Below are 20,798 nucleotides of genomic sequence, written 5' to 3'. Positions count from 1 at the left end.
CTGTATTTGTGTATATTGCATTCATTTATTTCTTACTGAATAATTTGGTAATTCATTTATGTTCTCATTCACTGAGGTATACATCTATTTGATTTTTTTTATATATATATATACATTTTAAATATTCACTTTGTCATTTATTTAGTTATTTAAACGTGTATTTACTTATTTTTCAGTGTATCATCTGATTGCATGCACATATTCATTGGTTTATTATTTATTCATTGGTTTGTATACCATGCTATGCTACGTTCGTCATGCCTGGAAACAAGCAGCCATTTCTAATTAATCAACCGGCCATCAACTGTCTCCCATTTCATATGATCAACTGATCATTAATTGCATTGTTCTCGTATATAAGATAAGGATAAGATTTTATATAGTCCATGAGGGTAACCTCACAGAAATTCGGGCTGCTTTCTCCCTGGGGAAAGCGAGCTGCCATACAGTATACGGCGCTACCCATTTTTTTTTCTGCATGCGTGTATTCATGTTTCCAGGCCCTGAGACTTAATGCCGTGTGAGATGGAATTTTTTACACTTTATTCCAAGTCACACGGGTATTTGGTGGACATTTTTATCTATGCCTATACAATTTTGCCAGGAAAGACCCTTTTGTCAATCGTGGGATCTTTAACGTGCACACCCCAATGTAGTGTACACGAAGGGACCTCGGTTTTTCGTCTCATCCGAAAGACTAGCACTTGAACCCACCACCTAGGTTAGGAAAGGGGGGAGAAAATTGCGGCCTGACCCAGGCCTGAACACGCAACCTCTCGCTTCCGAGCGCAAGTGCGTTACCACTCGGCCACCCAGTCCATGCATGAAATAACAATTGTAAAATGTATCGTGTTTCTATGTATAAACAGCAACATCATGAAATTTCTTTTGTTTTTATATGAACAATCCTTTGCCAAAAAAGTCTTCTGTTAAAACAAGCATCCCCTTATAACACATTAAATTAAGGGAAGACGGTCATACACGTGAAACCTTACTTGTGTAAAATAAGAGTGTATGTGAGATGCAAAGCCAATAAACTCATTTTTTGTACATAAACATCAAATTGTCAAATGTCTGTTGTGTGTACATCAACAAACAATATGCCAATTTACCCTGTTTAAAAACAAAACAAAAAACAATAATTCATCAAGTTTTTCTTGCTTGTACATAAACATTAATTGTGTAAATAACTATTTTTTGTTTAAATCAGCGCAGGGATGACTTGTCTTCAGTGTCTGTCAGTTCTAAACAGTAGTACAGCAGTTAGAAGATAAACGGTAGAACAGAAAGGTGAACAGCATATATAGCCTGTGGTTTGGCTACATGCTAGGTGTATACAGGGTGTGGTGGACTGTCAACCTGATAGAGTTAATTACGCTGTATGAGTTACTGGCACATTGCCTTTTTTGCTGCTCCTAAAAAATAAGTTGCTTACTGTACATTTGAGCTTCTAGCCAGGATTTGTACAGCTACTTGGAATGCTTTGAAATACACAGGATGCAAATGAAGAACTATTTGGGCGAACACAGTGTTAAGGTCTATTACATGCCCACTTTTGTATAGATAAGTTGCCTACTTTCTGCTGGTGTTATGTTTTCTATGGTTTAAATACACTATTTGTGCGTAAAAACAAGTACTGGTTAAGTAATTGCATTTGTGTCAGTTTTTGTCTGATATTACGTGGTGCTTTACATATATGTACGGTTTCTTTTCAGCATAAGTGTGTGTTTGTAATTGAGATCTTCACTACAAAGTAAATACTCAATAATGTAAGAAATGTAAGTGTGTGCATACACACATACGAGTGGATATAGGTATGTTTGGGAGAATCAGAAAAAGGGAGGATATTATGCAGCTCGCCTACGCAGCTTATTTCAAAACTAAGTTACTGCCCCTGTACATATTTGTTTCACTTGACCAGCTTACTTAAAGAGATATTGTTCCTGATATGAAAATTAGTTAATGTACTTTTATTTAAAACATATTTACGGATTACTGCCAAATGTACTTTAAAGTATAAGTTTGTTTGTTTGCTTGGTTAACAACAACAAAACACCCAGCAAAGCCACAGTTTGATCACAGAAAAAGTAGAGCCCGGACTAAACAAAATATGTTCTAGTTTTCAATAGAAATATTTTGTCTATTAACAATCTATTGTAATCAAACGATATGGTATGGTACAGACTTGATTAGAAAGATGTTTATTATGCAGTAAAGTCAATGTCACTATTCATTTGTAGATAAAGACATCATTTGAAATGTGTGCGCAGTATTTGAAGACATTGCTTTTTCAATGGGTTTTTGTGTGGTTATTTTTTAATTGTACGTAGAATTGTATGTGCTAAAAAGATCCATCATTACTTTATATTTGTCATAGACAAGGTCGACCAAAACTATTATTCAGTTTATTGTTATACAAGAGGGGACCATCTTTCGATTTGATTCAAAGATTTGTAGATGAACAATTACACAAAGTAAAATACGCTGTAATGCAGTACCCTCGACAATGATACCAGTTGAAAAATATGTCCCTGTACATAATGATATTCACTTTAATTTCTATTGTAACATGTCTGTTGACGTACAATCTTTCTTTTTTTCTTTTTTGCATGCAGATATTTAAAATAAGAAAATAAAGTTTACTACTTCTACATGATACGCTTTCCATGTAAGAATGGATATAAGTGTATGTGTGTGTGTGTGTGTGTGTGTGTGTGTGTGTGTGTGTGTGTGTGTGTGTGTGTGTGTGTCGGTGTGTGTGTGTGTGTGTGTGTGTATGTGTGTGCGTGCGTGCGTGTGTGTGTGTGTATGTATGTGTGTGTGTGTGTGTGTGTGTGTGTGTGTGTGTGTGTAGGGGGGAGGAGTTGTGTTTGTGTACGCGCGTGTGTGAATGTGTGTGAGTTTATGAACATAATCTGACTAAACATTGTGGGCGGCGACATAAATGTATGTGTCGATTGAATATATACACGAATTAAACGAACAAGAAAACAGAAGAAACGATTTCCAACAACAGTGCATAGATACAATTATATATATATATAGCAATCATTAATGCGAACAAATAACGAAACGAAAAACGTTTACGAAAATGAGTTATAAGCGGGAACAAAATGTAATTGACTGCTCTTAGTGACGCTCAGTCTAGTCACCGGGTTTTGCCAATGATTGTGATCCTTCGCATTTTGATTCTGTTTCTGGTGAAAAGCCTCTTTCAGTTTCAGTTTTACTCGTCTGGCAATATCGGTATGTTGGATTTCATTAATCTTCATTTGAGTAGTAGGCTTAGTAGAATTAGTAGTGGTAGCTGTTGTTGTCTTCGTCGTTCAAATTCTTCATGCCCGTTGAAACGTTCAGGATTAAACAAAGAAAAGTGTTCGATGCACAGTAATGTAGTGGTTAGCAACAACGTTAGTGACAAACTTCAAACTGAATGTTGTTGCTTTCCTCTAACATATTTAAAGCAAATAAATGTTTACTTGTGTCAAGTTGTTTTTTTGGGAGAGTGTATATCTATGTTGTCGTTGTCATTGTCGTTGTCGTTGTTGTAGTCGTTGTTGTTGTAGTCGTTGTTGTTGTTGTTGTTGTTGTTGTTGTTGTTGTTGTTGTTGTTGATGCAGCTGCTGCTGCTTCTCCTGCTGCTGTTGTTGTTGTTGGTGTTGCTGTTGAATATGAGTGGGTGTATCATTTCTGTTCAACTGAGGTAGAAAGCTCAATCTTGCAAAGACATATTTACTTATGCAAGTACCAGTTCAGCCTGAGCCGCAGCGTTTGCTTTGGTGAGTGGGTTGTTGGTTGATGGCATTAGTGTTGCTGTTGCAGGTGTTGTTGTTGTTGTTGTTGTTGTTGTTGGTAGTGGTGGTGGTGGGTGTGGGGGTGGTTGTGGTGGTGTTTTGTTGTTGTTGTTGGTGTTGTTGGTGTTGTTGTTGTCGTTGTTGTTGTTGTTGTTGGTGGTGGTGGTGGTGGCGGTGGTGGTGTTTTGTTGTTATTGTTGGTGGTGGTGGTGGGGGTGGTGGTGGTGGTGGTGGTGGTGTTTTGTTGTTGTTGTTACTGTTGTTGTTGTTGGTGTTGTTGTTGGTGTTGTTGTTGGTGTTGTTGTTGTTGGTGTTGTTGTTGTTGGTAGTGGTGGTGGTGTTTTGTAGTTGTTGTTGTTGGTGGTGGTTGTGGTGGTGGTGGTGGTGTTTTGTTGTTGTCGTTGGTGGTTGTGGTGGTGGGGGTGTTTTGTTGTTGCTGTTGTTGTTGTTGCTGCTGTTGTTGGTGTTGTTGTTGTTGTTGTTGTTGTTGTTGTTGTTGTTGTTGTTACTTGTGTTTTCAGGGAACATTCACTCAGAAGAAGTGTGGTATAGGTGTGTCATGTCCCTTCCACCTATTTGGTTATTCAATTCCTTTTCTGTTCTCAGTTTGCATTGTGGTGTCCATGTTTGCATTGTGGTGTCCATGTTTGCATTGTGGTGTCCATATTTGCAATGTGGTGTCCATGTTTGCATTGTGGTGTCCATGTTTGCATTGTGGTGTCCATGTTTGCATTGTGGTGTCCATGTTTGCATTGTGGTGTCCATGTTTGAAGCCATTTACATTCATATCACGTTGTAAGGAAAAGTAAGGAGGATAACAAAGCTCGTATCTTTTCACACCTGTTACTTCAAATCGTGTTTAATATTGATCTCCTTTAAATAACAGACTCAGCCCCAGCTGGTGTGGTAAAATGGAATGGTATTTTTGATAACCTCAGCTGGAACAAGATCTTTTACTTATGTCATAAGACAACAGTTGATTGTCAGCTAAAATGGTTCCAGCTGAGGTTAATTTATAGGGCTTTGCCCACAAACCGCTACTTATTTCTGAGAAAAATTGTTGAATCTTCTAATTGTTCGTTTTGTAACAATGAGGAAGAAACAATTAATCATTTGATGTGGCATTGCCAGCATATTAACAGGTTTTGGCAGGAACTACAGGAACTGTTAAATAATAGTTGTTATCATGTTACTAATTTCCGGTTTTCGGAAGCGTTGGTATTGTTTGGAGTTCAGGAAAATAATTATGTTCACTGATAAAGCCCTAGATTTCATTATTTTATTGGCCAAATTTTATATTTACAAATGTAAATGGAACTCTGAAAGACCGATGCTTCCGATATTCTTGAAATTTTTGAAAAGTAGATATTTATTGGACAAGTACAAGGGGGGATTAGCAGAAGATAAGTTTGACCGCCTCTGGCAACCATATTCTAACCTGGTTTCATGAAAATTGTCCAGTACTAGGCTCTACTCCTCCTACCTAATTCGTTAACAGTATCTTGGTATATATTCTGTTGTAAACTTGAATCTTGTAGCAATCAATATTGTTTAGAGCTAGGTCTAGTAGTTGTTGTTGTCAAACGGTCCTATACAGTGCCTCTTTAACTTTCTCCCTCTCTCTCTCTACTTCTCTCTCTGTTCTAGATCTTTCTTTCTTTATTTGGTGTTTAACGTCGTTTTCAACCATTTCTGTTCTAGATCATTCTTTTTATGCATGTTGTAGGTATGAATGTGGCGATGTGAATTGTGATGTAATGTATAATGTGTTGTAAAAAAAAAATCAGGAAAAAAAAAAATTTAAAAAAAAAATAAAAAAAAAGTTGTAAAAAAAACCACGTCTGAGTATCTGCTGCACCGCGGTGTTTGTAACCCTTTTTTAACTTCTTGACATTTAACGCATGCAATTTGTAAGGTACCCTAAATCAAAGAATGGCATGTGTTATCCTACATACGTGAGAGAGACACCCATCAGATAATAATCGTCCAAATCACACGTGTGTATATTATCATGTAAATGAGGTCATGTCAAGCAAGTCTGGCAGGGACCTGTTTTTCCACTGCTTATGATGCCAAAGTCACCAAGACAAACGTCATTATAGAAACAAAAATTGCGCTCGCTAATTACCCTCGTTGAATCTTTAGAACTAACACGTCACGCCACACTTTCAGAGTGACGTTTCTTTGCTTTGACGTAATAGATTGCAGGAGGCTTTGGAAGAGATCGAGGTTCCAAAACAAGCGTTTTCAATTTAGCTGACTAGACTGCAGGACATTTTCAGTAAAATACACGTAAGTACAGTATGTAGCATAAACAGAATACTACATGGCTTGCTGTGTCGTACCAGATTTACACTCGATGCTTTTTCAAATAGTGAACAGCTCGCTTTCGCTCGCAGTTCAATATTTAAAAAAACAACTCGTGTAAATCTGGTACGACGCAGCAAGCTATGTAGTATTCTGTATTTCTCTATCGCAGGCTTTTCTTCATTTTGAAAAATATCAGGAATAGCCTCGGAGTGTCTTCTTTTTCAAGTAAAAGAGGACTGAATAACATAGCAAAACGTGTGAGCGTATATATATATATGTGTGTGTGTGTGTGTGTGTGTGTGTGTGTGTGTGTGTGTGTGTGTGTGTGTGTGTGTGTGTGTGTGTGTGTGTGTGTGTGTGTGTGTGTGTGTGTGTATGTGTATGTGTATGTGTTATTTGATCTCCCGGACGCTAGCAGATGAAAGTCATCAATGGTGTTTAGAGTAAACTCGACTTTGATCAGCGGCATCCTGCAGGACATGTTAAACGGAAGTATCATAACTTTGTGATCACTAACTCATCTTTGCTTTGACTTACACGTGTCCTGCTTTGGCTGTTGCACAAGTGTACGCGAAATAAGTGCACCTCTTGATTGGGCTTTTGTTAATTTGTTTTCTACAATTCCGCTTAAAAATGAATTAAATCACACGAAATAAAAATGTTCACTAATTTGTGGACACATCACTTAATAATTGCCTGATCCATGAACTGTTGGATTTGAGTCTAACCAGTACTCTTGTATATTAGTGAGAGAATAACTGGCTGACTATAAACCAATGAGATTTTGAGTGCATGAACATTAAAGAGTATGTGTAATTTTACCTGGAACAAGAGCGTATTTCGACAATACATTGGTAGCTGCCGTATGTTGGGATTTATTTTGATGTGTTTTGAAAACAATAGTGTGCAGTACTGTTGCTTACATATCATTCAACTCCATGCAAAGAAGGACACGCACACATGATAAATAGTTCTATTTTGATCTAAACACTGTGTTCCATATCTTGAACTGTAGCGTGAACAAACAATGCATATAACACTTAAATCATTTACCCTAAACTAACCTCTAACCCATCCTCCACCACCCCATCCCAACCAAATACAGAACAACACACACACAGTAACACGCTTTATTTGTCGATTTGCTTTTTGCTTGCTTGTCAAGTAAACACACTAAACGTGCGCAATGAAGAGTCTCAATCAAACTTTACTAATTCAATGTCTTCCGTTTTACATTTAGTCAAGTTTTGACTAAATGCTTTAACATAGAGGGGGAATCGAGACGAGAGTCGTGGTGTATGTGTGTGTGTATGTGTGTGTGTATGTGTGTGTGTGTGTGTGTGTGTGTGTGTGTGTGTGTGTGTGTGTGTGTGTGTGTGTGTGTGTTTGGTTGTGTGTGTGTGTGTGTGTGTGTGTGTGTGTGTGTGTATGCGTGTGTGTGTAGAGCGATTCAGACTAAACTACTAGACCGATCTTTATAAAATTTGACATGAGAGTTCCTGGGAATAATAACCCCGGACGTTTTTTTAAAATATTTTCGATAAATGTCTTTGATGACGTCATATCCGACATTTTCTAAAAGTTGAGGCGGCACTGTCACACCCTAATTTTTCAATAAAATTGATTGACATTTTGGAAAAGCAATCTTCGACGAAGGCCGGACTTTGGTATTGCATTTCAGCTTGGTGGCTTAAAAAATAATATATGAATTTGGTCATTAATAATCGGAAACTTGTCATTAACAATTTTGTTTAAACAATCCAAAAACAATTTCATCTTATTCTTCGTCATTTTCTGATTCCAAAAACATATACATATTATGTTATATTTATAGTACAAACAAGATCTGAAAATTAAAATATAAAAATTATGATTAAAAGTAATTGTCCGAAATCGATTTAAAAACAATTTCATCTTATTAATTTTCTTGTCGGTCCCTGATTCCAAAAACATATAGATATGATATGTTTGGATTAAAAACAAACTCAGTACGCTAAAAAGAATAGAGATACAGAAAAGCGTGTTATCCTGCTCAGCGCGACCATTACCGCACTATTCTGGCTTGTCGATTTCACTGCCTTTGCCACGAGTGGTGGACTGACGAAACTACGAGTATGCGGTCTTGGTGAAAAAATGCAGTGCGTTCAGTTTCATTCTGTGAGTTCGACAGCTTGACTAAATGTTGTTATTTCGCCTTACGCGACTTGTTCTTTTGTCATCGCAATCGTGTCTGTTTAAAGTGTTAACGGTGAAGCCTCACAGTCTTTGCTCGACCTGAGGTGGGTGGCGTGTAAAAGTGTATCGTACTCTTATTGGTCAAATATGTTGATTAATGACTTTTCAAAGAGCATGTGACCAACGACATCGCTTTTTAAACACTATTTATACTTCATTTCACACCTGTGTCGTTTTTTAACTCCTCCTTAAAAATAGTTTGTTTGTAATGTCAAAACCTAAACCTGCAAGCATACCGTTTTGTTAAATCGTGTTCCTACATCTCAAGCCAGTGTACACCAAATATGAAGTAATTCGGTGAATAGTACACGTGGAAGTAATTAGTATTTTAGTGGGCTACATTTTTGGGGGGTTACCCTGAAATTCAGTATGTGTGTCTCTCATGCTGAAATTTGATTTTAACCTGATATATTATAATGTGAAAAAATTATATAGCAGCTGAGTAAACTTTAATCAAAAAGGCCACAATAATCTATTTTGATGGTGTGAATGATACGCAGTGTGGGTGAACAAGATCACAAAATCTCAAGTCGGTGTGACAGAAAGTGTGTGCCATGGGTTGGCGAACTTTGAGCAGGAAATATCAACTTATTTTACAGAGGTCGGGAAAACAAATGTGGCCATTTGCGTCATGAAATATGTGTTTTATTGAACGTAGATGTAATGTTCCCTATTGAACAAAAATACCTCCCATATGAGTAACAACAATGGGTTTCATGCAGTTATATTTCATGTTTATTCTGAAGAGTCAAGCCAGACAGATAAAAGGTCCGCCTGCCGCGCCGCTTTTTATGGAGAAAAAAACCGAGCACTAATATTCGCCGCCAAGCCTTTTCGTCGCCGCCGCGCCACCAGGCTGGATAATTAAAATGTACATTGTTTCAAACGCACCTCGCGCAGCGATGCTTGTCAACCAGCAAGAAAAGAGCATTAAGGTACCCAGTGTCTGCATTGTAAGGCAGATGAAGACTGTGACATACGTGTGTAGCCCAAGTTGTCGAGAGCTCTAAACAGCGATCCATGTTCAGTTGTGTTCACTATGTGATGGCTGACGACGTGTAAGTAAGTGTGTCAAGCATGTATATGCGGGGTGCTTTCCACGCCATACTTCTGAATTGTATGCATTGTGTGGGCGGGGATGTAGCTCAGTCGGTAGCGCGCTGGATTTGTATCCAGTTGGCCGCTGGCAGCGTGAGTTCGTCCCCACCTTCGGCGAGAGATTTATTTCTCAGAGTCAACTTTGTGTGCAGACTTTCCTCGGTGTCAGAACACCCCCGTGTGTACACGCAAGCACAAGACCAAGTGCGCACGAAAAAGATCCTGTAATCCATGTCAGAGTTCGGTGGGTTATAGAAACACGAAAATACCGAGCATGCTTCCTCCGAAAACGGCGTATGGCTGCCTACATGGCGGGGTAAAAAACGGTCATACACGTTAAATCCCACTCGTGCAAAAAACACGAGTGCACGTGGGAGTTTCAGCCCACGAACGAATAAGAATAGAAGAAGAAGAGTATGCATTGTCAAGTAGCAGGAATATTATCTTGAGATGATGTCAGACCATACAAAAACACCTACTAACCCTACATGGATCAGTATGATTACGAAGCGGTCACACTAAGAGAGGATGGAGAAAATAACCGCATCTTGTGAAGTGGGGATGGGAGTGGTGACACCCACGGTTTTAAATATTCCTGCCGGTCAACAGTAACTTACAAAATCAACAGCACTTAAAAAGCACCACCCTAACCCCTCTGCATCTCCCCTTCCCCAGTGTTTGTTTTTTTCATAACATTATGTCGGATACATTAAAACTACAAGTATAAACCGATTGGTAACTAATTTTGCAACAAAAACTGTATGGCGAATTTGTGGTAAACCGTAAGGTACCTCGTACACGCCTAGTATTGCATAGGGTAGGGTACCTGGTACATTTCCTATGCTTGGCAATCGGATCTGGATAGCAACGCTTAAAAAGGACGAATATTTTATAGACTCATCTGAGATTTAAAATGTCGACTTTAAGAGAGCAAGACAGTGAACAGATCAGTTTTAGAATACACAGTGTCCTTCACAAGGCCGTGTCCTTTATTCTTTTATGATTATAATTATGATCTTTTATTATAAATCCACAAAGCTAAAGGGGTTCGTTCGTGTTTACCTTCCCGGTTTCATCGTTACAAGGCAGTGGGTTTGATGAATCAATTTCATGAAATGCTACAACTATTTTGTTAAAAAAATATTCGCAAACAATCATTCACAGTTAATTCAATATCTTCCTTTCCATTCACTTACATCAAACGTTTCTATAATGCGTTAACACGCCACATGTTCTTTGATCGACCGGACGCTAGCGTGATGTGATCTTTGATAAATGACACCCTCAGGGACACGTGATGAACAGTTTCACTTTGTGATCGTTGAGTCATCCTCACCTTACAACAGTTTCTCTTAGCTCTGCTACATTCCACGTGTCCATTTGGCTTTGTGCCCAGACTCACACTTTAGTCAGCCGAAAACATAACAAACTAAACTGTATTATTTAACTTTTTAGTTCGATAACAAGTTCAAATTTACGATTTTGAAACGACAATAGGCACTAAAATATATAGAATGATATAAAAGTATCGACAGAAAGTATACAAAATCTTATATCATCAATAATTCGTTCCGTGTTAAATGTAAGCGGAAACACAAAATGCATATAGAGATGTGGAGTTTACATGCCGAGTCTCAGTGAATATTAAAAATAATGGTCAAAGTTAGCGGATCATGAAAAATGTGGGCTCCTTTCTTCTGTTTAAAAAAAATGTGTTTTTGTGCTAAAGTTTGTTCGAATCCTATTCACTCAACCAGTCTACCTGCGCAGGCGATTGATTAATGCGCGGTTGTGTAGTCCTGTGAAAATCATTCAATTATGTTAACACTTCATGTAGTAGTAGTACTCACTACGCCTACGAGTATTTATAGTATTGAAACCCGAAGTAGGTAACTTACCAACTCGTTTCATCAGTACTGAAAATGAAATGGGTTTAGCAGGATGGGTGCAAACACGACATGGAGATGGGTGGCCATACTGCCCATAGGCATATATTTCACAATGTACTTATACATGTACAGGTCCATGGATTTCACCTCACCTGCCCCTAAAAAGCTGCATAAGGAATTGTATCGTAGTTACTAGTTTGTTAGTGTTTGAAACAACCTAAATAGAACTCATTCACACAAGCAAAACACACGCAAACACTACACTACAGTGAGTCGGAACTTTCTCCGTTTGAAGTTGAACTTTGATTTTAATATAAACATTTAAATGCACAACATTCAGTTGCCGCTTTTGGCTTTGTCAGATTGTGACACAATACGAGTTATGCCTCAATTTTACACAATATGAAGCAATTTAAATCTCTAGGAACTGAACATATTGCTGTGTGCTCCATGACACTTGAATCAGACAGAATACAACTCTCATTCAATCATCAATATGTCAGCATCTGACTCAGTGACTGAGTGAGACACTGAGTGTGAAAGCAGTGTTTTGAACCTTCAAATTTCAATCGACATAGAGCTGTTTGTACAGTTATGTGGTTTATTTCAGGCTTATCAAGCAATACATACATGCATTCAGTTACAGGGTTGGTCAAATTAAGAAGCAAAAACTTACCAAGATAATTTAAAGTGTAGCCTGAGGAAATGTAAACGAGGTAAAACCTGCCTGCAAACCGCATACCGCCATTTTTTAATACCGTGCTGAATGATACTGGCAGATCCGCACCAAATATCCTTGCAAAATATTCAAATGAAATAAATATTTGTGGTTTCCCTAAAAATATTCAATTAATGTTGTCATTATTTTTTTTGTAAAATATATCAGAAATATTTTGTTTTAAATCTCTTATCTAAAAAACAAAAGGGAGAAAGAAGAAAGAATTCAGAAAAATAAAAGTTGAAATCTATGATCGATAAAACAAAACACACAAAAACATGGTAAACTATACATATCAGAAATATTAATATTTTTTTAAATTATCTAAACTAAAACAAAACAAAAGAATTAGAAAAAAAAATATTCATAAACAAATTAAAAATGTTTAAATCTCTGATCTCAAACAAAAAACTTGTAAAATATATCCGGTGCTCGGAGATTCTGAGTTATGACTGTTCTGGTGTTTACCACTGTGTGTTTTGCATCACCACATCGGGCTTGTTATTGAGTCTTAACTGTACAGTCTTTTTTCCAAAATTAAACGTTCCTTAAATCTAAACTTTCTGGTTTGGTTTGTTTACTTTACGTCTCATTTTTAATTGTAGAGCCACTGGTGTTGGTGTATAAGCTCAGTGTGTGTGCGTGTGTGTGTGTGTGTGTGTGTGTGTGTGTGTGTGTGTGTGTGGTGTGTGCGTGTGTGTGTGTGTGTGTGGGTGGGTGTGTGTGTGCGTGTGTATGTGTGTGTGTGTGTGTGTGTGTGCGTGTGTGCTTGTGTATGTGTGTGTGTGTGTGTGTGTGGGTGTGTGTGTGTGGGTATGTGTGTGTAAAGCGAATCCCTGATAACTACTGGACAGAGCTGCACAAAACACACACACATTATTGCTTCCAAATAACATCCCCAGACTTTTTTATATTCATTTTATGAACTGTTTGATGATGTCATATCTGGGTTTTTTTAAGTTGAGGCGGCACTTGTCAAGGGCCATTTTGTTCAAATGTTGCCAAAACGTTCTTTGATTTAGTCGGGACTACGGGGTAGCATTTAAGCTCTGAGATTTAACAACATTCTTTCTTTCTTTCTTTCTGTATTTGGTGTTTAACGTCGTTTTCAAGGTTATATCGCGACGGTTTAACAAAATAAATAACTAAGTTTGTTTATAAAATAAATGTGGATACATAATTATTTACTTTGCCCAAAACCGGGACGTGCGCGTTGTTTTTGAAACAAACATTCATGGATTTGTTCAAGCAATCCTTACTTAGTACCGACGGTGCATGTATCTGTACCAGTGATGTTTCCCATCAGAACTATCCTGTCAGTCATTGTTCCCGGGGTATGAAGGGGGATCAAGCAGGCTATAATTTGACCACAGATAGCAAACATGGGAAGGGCAATACATCAGCGATGGTATGAGGTAGGCCTTTTTCCCGTGTTGCACACCACAAAAGTTGACTCCAAAAGCAAATTATGAGGAAATATTAAATCCCGCTGTCAAACATTAACAACACAACAAGTACAAAGTTGTTTTAGCACATGTTTGGAGGGTTATAACTAGGTAAGTATGGCTACCGCTCAATGTCAAAACCCACACTGTTCAGTCGGTATCCCGAATTCGGAACATCTTTTGAAAGTACACACAAATCAGAGCATTTGACCGATACATTTTTCTCTTTATGGACTGGTAATGCATTCAATGCATTCAGATATTGCGTATCACGTGCGGATATTACAAACATGATGGTTGTTTACAAGGTACATTACCCTATACACAGTTGTTGACACAAATCAGGAGGTGGGCGTGTTCTCAATACTTGGTGCTTACAAGGTTATACATAAAAAGACCAAAACATTATGTACTCAAGTGTTTGACGAAGACAACACGAATAATGAAGCGACGTTTCGACCACTTTGGCCTTCATCAGGCACAACACACAAAAGAAGAAGAAAGACGACAGAACAAAAAGAAAATTTAAAGATTGCACGTAAATACCACAGTTATCCAAACGTCGCTTCGTTATTCGTTTAGTCTTCATCAAACACGTGAGTAAAGTATTGTTTATTATTTTTATTTCTCACTCCCACGCGCAGTCACCATTGATGATGATGATGATATATGTTGCTTTTTGGGTCCAGCGGGCCATACAGGCCAAATGAGGACCCCACAAGTTTAACATTACACAAATTTAAATTAAACCAATTTCAAAAAACAAAGTCAGGAAATGTATCACAGTAAAACTATGTATCACAGTAACACTATTATCACAGGCGTGGTACCATGGTGCCTCTTCTCTTTTAAAAGGTCAACATGTGTTATATAAGTGTGACCAGTGTGTAACCTAGCCAAAACACTTTCTTCTTTTCTACTTGAAGCCATCAAAACTACACAAGATCAATCAATCAATCAATATGAGGCTTATATCGCGCGTATTCCGTGGGTACAGTTCTAAGCGCAGGGATTTATTTATTTTTTTATATTATTTTTTATGCAATTTATATCGCGCACATATTCAAGGCGCAGGGATTTATTTATGCCGTGTGAGATGGATTTTTTTACACAATACATCACGCATTCACATCGGCCAGCAGATCGCAGCCATTTCGGCGCATATCCTACTTTTCACGGCCTATTATTCCAAGTCACACGGGTATTTGGTGGACATTTTTAGCTATGCCTATACAATTTTGCCAGGAAAGATCCTTTTGTCAATCGTGGGATCTTTAACGTGCACCCCCAATGTAGTGTACACGAAGGGACCTCGGTTTTTCGTCTCATCCGAAAGACTAGCACTTGAACCCACCACCTAGATTAGGAAAGGGGGGAGAAAATAGCGGCCTGACCCAGGGTCGAACACGCAACCTCTCGATTCCGAGCGCAAAGATACGCCCTGAGCATTAAGGTGTCAGCCACTCATCCCCTGGTCACACATGACAAACTCGGAATTCACCATATTTTGGGGAAAAACAGGTGGAGAATGTTATGGGTTAGAAAAGGTAAGTGAAAGGGCTTTGGGGAGGCAAAAATAGAGAAGAGACAAGAAAAAGATCCTAATTAGGTTCACGGCATCGAGAGTGATCCGACCTTCTCTCAGAAGTTAGTAGAGAAGGCTACCCCCAGTTGGTCGCTATCAGCGTGGGTTCGATCCCCACGTTCGGCGAGATATTTATTTCTCGGAGTCAACTTTGTGCAGACTCTCTTCGGTGTCCGAACACCCCCGTGTGCACACATGCGCACGAACAAGATCCCACGTTCACAGCGAAAGTCTCAGGGCTTGGAAAACACGAAGACACGCATGCATCATCTCTCGTCTCTGATTATAATGATCGTATTTCGATACTTTGACGAGACAAACCCAATGCTGGTGTGTCGAAGAAGACAGCCACAGCGGGCTTGTTCGAATCAAAGTATCACACCATATCTCCAGCGTATTACCAATACCTGTCCCAATATAGACCAGACAGTTGGTCTAAGAGGACGTTAAACCCTAATAGTCAGTACCAGTGTTATCAACATCTCCGTCATCGTCGTTCGTGTTGTTGCAAGTAACAAAATATGACTGCATCTAAGCCATTTATATATCGTGTTACTTATATGTGAGGCATGTATATATCGTGTTACCTATATGTGAGGCATGTATATATTGTGTTACTTATATGTGAGGCATTTTTGTTCACTAGGGCAAACAAATCAGCCCATACATTTTCGATTACAAACATTTTATGATCGTATGGCTAAATTTGTTTTCCCAGCTTCCACAAAGTAAAACAAATATTTCCTGCTCAAAGTACGTCACCCCATAGAACACACTTTCTGTGACACTGACTTGATATTTAAGCTGATTTTATCCACCCAAACTGCGTCTCATTCTTGCCATCACACACACACACACACACACACACACACACACACACACACACACACACACACACACACACATGCACACACATTCTACAGTGTGTGGGGGGAGGATGGGATGGTTCCCTGCCTTTACTGCACACACATCGTTACCACATTAAGCTAATGCTTCAGCTGATGTGTCACGTGTCCACCACCCCTGGCCATGTACGGCAAGATCAGAAAGCGTGCCCGTGAAGGTTTAGTAGATATCTTTCTATGGACTGACATCATCTCAAGAAAATCTTCCTGCTACTTGACAAGGCATGAATTCATAACTGTCACGTGGGACGCATTGCCAACGCATAAGCTCAAAACACTTGCTTACACATCGACAGCCATCAATTAGTGAACAGAATAGTGACATCCTGGAAACAGGTCGCTGTTCAGAGCTCTCGACAACTTGGACTACACACGTAGATCTTGACCGTCTACACCTGCCTGACAATGCAGACGCTGGGTATCTTGCTGCTATGGTTCTGCTGGTTGACAAGCATTTCTGCGCGAGGTTTGTTTGAAGCATTATATATTTTAATTGCCACTAAAATGCCAATGTGTTTTATTTGTACATACACACCTAATCATCAAACGTCTCTTGTTTGTTTGTTTGTTGAATAACAGGTTGTTGTTGTAAGTCTATGCATGACTTGGTTTAGGTGTCTGTCACCTCTAAACAATAAAGCCTCTTGGTTGAACAAATATCAACAGAGGTTTGTTTGCATGCCAATTCAGTGAATGAGTTGAACTCTACTAACACATTTAAATAAATACCGTAAATGTTTTTCTCATGATAATTATTCTGAATATATTGCACAAGTGGCACATTTGCTGTAAAGCTTGTTTTGATGCGGTAGTTATTATTCCTGCATACCTCTTGCATATTTGCTTTGCTATCTTTACAAATAAAATCACAATGATGGTGGTTTAATTGACATCAGCTTCTGAGCAAGATGTGTACAAGAAGTCGGCCTGATTTTAATGACAGAGCATTACACTTGAGAATGATGAGGACCGTGATGGTCTGAGAGCGTATGTCCGCATACTATTGACATGAGTTAATCACTTTCTTATTGTGCTCAGTTTGCTTTAGTGTTGATACACTAATCGTTTACAAAACTGCTGGTTTAAAAAGTGTGCGCCTTTGCTGTTGTTATAATGTTATATGTATCTGGTGCTTTGCATATATCTTTACTGGATATGTTATACATAGGGTTATTTTAGACTGTCATGCAGACGGGCGCATTGGCTTGGTGGTAAGACGCCGGCCTCCAAAGCGGAAGGTCGTGGGTTCGAATCCCGCCCGCGCCTGGTTGGGTAAGGTGGAGAATGTTCCAATATCCCAGGTCAACTTATGTGAAGACCTGCTAGTGCCTTATCCCCCTTCGTGTGTACACGCAAGCACAAGACCAAGTGCGCACGGAAAAAGATCCTGTAATCCATGTCAGAGTTCGGTGGGTTATAGAAACACGAAAATACCCAGCATGCTTCCTCCGAACACGGCGTATGGCTGCCTCAATGGCGGGGTAAAAACGTAAAACTCCGCTCGTGCAAAAACATGAGTGAACGGGGGAGTTTCAGCTCACGAACGCAGAAGACTGTCATGCGATTGATCACATGTCCATTGACGCGTGTAAGGCATCCGTGTGCATACATGGCTGAAAATGTATATTAACTAGATTAAAAAGAAGGTTGTTCTTCTCTGGGAAGTAGACTGCGTAATTTTTCTGAAGCTGCTATTTCTTGGAAACTCGTTTCAGTTATCCTTCCTTCTTATTAGCATTGTAATCTTGAACAGACAGGCGATGAACAAAAATAGGTCATGCTTTTATTTGTTTTCAATGTTCCCCAAATCATGATTTTAATATGATTATGAAGCAAAAACGCCACGAGAGTGCGTTTTTATGAATCTGCAATTATCTATTAAGCATATCGTACTTTACAAAAAGGGAAGCCGTCTGCGGTCACATATTGTTCACTGCTATTCGTTACGTGTTGATTTTAAAAGTATACATTATTTATGATTCGCACTGTGCAAACGACGCGTTTGCCTGTTTAAGAGAAACCTTGCTGTCGTGTTTTTCCTATCACCACTCTCAGTCGCAAAGGAGACACAACGAGTTGTGTAGGTTCTGTAGATTTATTAACAGCTGGAACAACGGTGACAATATCTCTCAGCACAGTGTAAGAAAGAACAAGTGCAAGACTGGTAAAGAACAACAATACGTGTGCGCAGCCCTACTTATATAGTTAATGGACATATGAGAATATTCGGGAAACATCGACACTAATCTGGTTAGATCTACACAGTTCCGTCTGTCCGATGAGCGTCTACGCTTACGTCATGAGTGACTGCGCACTTAATCAAAATAAATTCCATAATGTTCTTTATCCTTCCATTCGATTACAGTGGTATCTAGCGATCTCCACAACACTTGCAAAGTTCGTCGGTCAGTGGTGGTGGTCAGTCCGTGACGTCAGAATCGGGACATACTTAACTCATTCGCTGCGCGTCTAAATTTCCCCTGTGTTCCCTGCCAACGCGCGATTTAGAGCCATTTTGAAAAAAATATTAAAAATCAACAACACAAGATAACCTTACATACCTTATGTTTTTGCAAAGTTTGGAACTTACTCTTTTAGAAAATATATGAAACATTTGAAAGTACATACCTTTTGTTGTCTTCATATCCAGGCAAAATATCCAATTTGAAGCAAAACAAAAAAACTTTCTACGTCATGGGTTCATCATACACAATGTCATGATCGACACTTGCATTGCCCGAATCATCACCCAAATGATCGTCCATTGGCACAAAATCGTCACCAGAATCTAAAATATCATCTCCACTATCATCATCACTGAGGTCAAGATCAGAACCGTACTGAATAACACGTTCTAGCACTCTTTTCAAGTTACTACGTCTCAGCAGAACGATCCGCCATCTTGGAAAAGTCAAAACACGTGGGTCGCACACCGTCAACAAATTTTTTTATTAATCCCAACAATTTAAGGGAAGGAACTGTTTACAGTGAATGGTACCACTGTAGACAGATAGAAGTTCATTGCAGGGGTTGTTTCCCTTGGTCAGCAGGACCGTTTACACCGTTAAAAATTCGTGATATCCGTCGGAACTCAAGTACCGGCACGCAGCCAACGCTAAACACAGGTGTCGGAATTCCAGTTCCGACACGCAGCGAATGAGTAGAACCAATGCACTGAACATGAAGGGCTAATAACGGTTTAGCATAGTTTAATGTATTCCCCCCTCTGCTTCTTTACCTCTGTAAACTTGTAGAGCTAGTTATTTTTCGATAAACACCCAGCAACCAAACAAATAACGAGCCAGCAACAGCCTGAATCCTCGATAGCGCAATGGGTTGAGAAGCTGTTCTGTGTCGGTACTACTTTTGCGACTGAAAAGTTCCGAACGCTCTAATGTACGAAGTATACATCTCTGGAGCAAACAATACAAACATACCGCATTTAAATTAACAACTACAGGCCTGAACACATGCATCTCCATATAAAATCCATGAGTTCCGTTGTTTTCTTTAATCTAGACCTGCCGTGCACTAGCGTTCAACACAAGCAAATTCCCAAGGCTTTGTCTAGCGACAAGAGTAGTTCCCCTTTGAAATTTCTTTTCACTCAGTTTCTTCGACAACAGATTGCAATCCGACGGTCAGTTTTCAACAATATTTCACTTTATAAACAGATCACACGCAACCAAATGCATACATCTCATCAATTTAAAGAACATAAGGCGGTTTCATACACTATTTTCCCCAGAAAACTGAACTTCATACAGTCGTTAACGTTCAAACACGGGTGCAAAGGTTCGTCTGCTAGTCCCATTTGACGAAAGAACATTATCCTAAGCGATACCAAAACATGAACAGAACACACAATATCTGCCTTTACCGCCACAGCAGAATGACAACATATCTGTGTACTTGATTTTAGTCCAAAACAGGGAAACTGACAAGAAGTGTTAACACAATGGAATGATTTGCACGGAACTATACAACCGCGCATTAATCGATCGCGTGCGCAGGTTGACTGGTTGAGTGAATATGATTCAATCAAACTTTCGCACACAAACTCCTCTTTTCTTTGAATAACTGAAGAAAGGATGAATAAAGCCGAGTCTCAGTGATTATTAAAAACAATGGTCTCAGTTCGCGGTCATGAAAAAGATCGCTGAAGCTCGCATTTTTCATGATCCGCTAACTTCGACCATCATTTTTAATAATCAGTGAGACTCGGCATGTAACCTCCACGTACACAGTCCTTGTCATCAGGATGTCATGGCTAGTTTTAGCACTTCCGCCGGATACGCTTGATCGCGCCCTTTGACACATGCAAATCTCGAGCAAGAGGCTGAATTGCTCGTGTAAAACAAAGAATCACTCACGCAGAGACACGTGCACACAAACCTGAACTTGCACGCATTGGGAAGGCAAGTACTTTGGGAAAGCAAGTACTTTGGAATATATGTCCGAACATGATTATATATCTATATGTTTTTGAAATCAGGAAACAATACAGAATAAGAAAAAATCATATTTGAATCGATTAGGAATATTTTTATTTTAATTAGCATTTTCAGATTTGTAATGACCAAACTTATTAATTAATCTTAAAACTTTGAAGCTGAAATGCAATCCTATAGTCCGAGCTTCGTCGAAGATTGCTTGACCAAAATGTCAATCAATTTGGTTGAAAAATAAGGGTGTGACAGTGCTGCCTCAACTTTAAAACAAGTCGCGTAAGGCGAAAATACAATATTTAGTCAAGTAGCTGTCGAACTCACAGAATGAAACTGAACGCAATGCAATTTTTCAGCAAGACCGTATACTC

General features: G+C 39.0%; 1 protein-coding gene across 1 annotated transcript in view; it reads left to right on the top strand.

Annotated features, from left to right (window-relative positions):
• The first annotated feature begins 2,846 nt into the window (after window positions 1-2,846).
• The window catches only part of LOC138973718 (uncharacterized), a 327,086-nt gene continuing 309,134 nt past the window's right edge, over window positions 2,847-20,798 (top strand). Inside the window, exon 1 of the mRNA XM_070346446.1 lies at window positions 2,847-3,246. The gene's annotated coding sequence lies outside the window, so the exon portion shown is untranslated. The remainder of the gene's footprint in view (window positions 3,247-20,798) is intronic.

This window comes from Littorina saxatilis, linkage group LG8, assembly GCF_037325665.1.
Source record: "Littorina saxatilis isolate snail1 linkage group LG8, US_GU_Lsax_2.0, whole genome shotgun sequence".
NCBI lineage: Eukaryota > Metazoa > Mollusca > Gastropoda > Littorinimorpha > Littorinidae > Littorina > Littorina saxatilis.
The sequence above is the reverse complement of the archived record's forward strand: the minus strand, read 5'-3'. Positions and strand labels throughout refer to the sequence as shown.